At 39.6% G+C, this 993-nt stretch overlaps 1 non-coding gene across 1 annotated transcript; it reads right to left on the minus strand.

Moving 5' to 3' along the window:
- Nucleotides 1-335: 335 nt before the first annotated feature.
- trnap-ugg (transfer RNA proline (anticodon UGG)) lies at nt 336-407 on the minus strand. Its single transcript has one exon. It is a non-coding gene; the product is annotated as a tRNA-Pro (tRNA).
- Nucleotides 408-993: the final 586 nt, after the last annotated feature.

Below are 993 nucleotides of genomic sequence, written 5' to 3' on the forward strand. Positions count from 1 at the left end.
CCCTCCTTTCTGAAAAGATCAATGATAACTTACCTAATGAAAGCCACAGACACATGAATATAACAGTGAACATGATGAATGGTGTTAGTAAAATGACAATATTCTGAGGTCTTTCTGTACTCTATTATATTAATATTTCATAGAGGTTCATGTCTCCACAAAGTGTGACATTCTCCATCCCGCTCCCTGTATTCCAGAGATAATTTTCAGAGGTAATTACAGTGGGATTTGAACCTTCTTGGACCTCTGGAGAAACAAGCTTCCAAGCGAGAACCAAGCCAGCAGTGCAAGTATCCATTAGTTTTGTTCCAACCACTCTATTCCATGTAAAACCAGGACTCGTCCGGGATTTGAACCCGGGACCTCTCGCACCCAAAGCGAGAATCATACCCCTAGACCAACGAGCCAGGTCGTCCCTGTCAGCTTGATGTGCGCCAATGGAGGTTCACTGTACTCTGTAACTGTATGACCTTCTTGTTCATATGGACTGGGGTCCGAGTAAAAGGAACTCGGTTACACAAAGTCAAGTTAACAATAAAGCGAGGCTCCTGTGGGATTCAAACCTTTTTGGAATCCAGACGCTAAGTGTGAACCAAGTAAGCAGCTCTTGCCATTGGGCCAAATTATGTCATTTACAGGGTTGTTACTGTAGTCTTAGATTTCTGTTCTTGGTGAACAGGAATGAAACCCGATGTGGTCTTTAGCTGTTGTAGCTCATCTACCTCAAGAATTGATTATGGAGCACTATTTCAGTAGAGCTTATTTATTTCCTGATTGTGTGATGGAAACTGTGTTTTTATTTTCCACAGTTCTTATTCTTAGTTATACATACTTTCAGGTATCCTGTAATTCTCAAAAATATATTAAACACCCTGCAAAGACACACGTGATGAACACATTAAATCTCATTCTCAGTAAAATAAACAAACAAACAAACATAAAATAAAAATAAATCAAATCAGCTGCTTGTCAAAAGAGTTGTACAATATGCAC

This window comes from Hemibagrus wyckioides, linkage group LG07 (genome assembly GCF_019097595.1).
Source record: "Hemibagrus wyckioides isolate EC202008001 linkage group LG07, SWU_Hwy_1.0, whole genome shotgun sequence".
NCBI lineage: Eukaryota > Metazoa > Chordata > Actinopteri > Siluriformes > Bagridae > Hemibagrus > Hemibagrus wyckioides.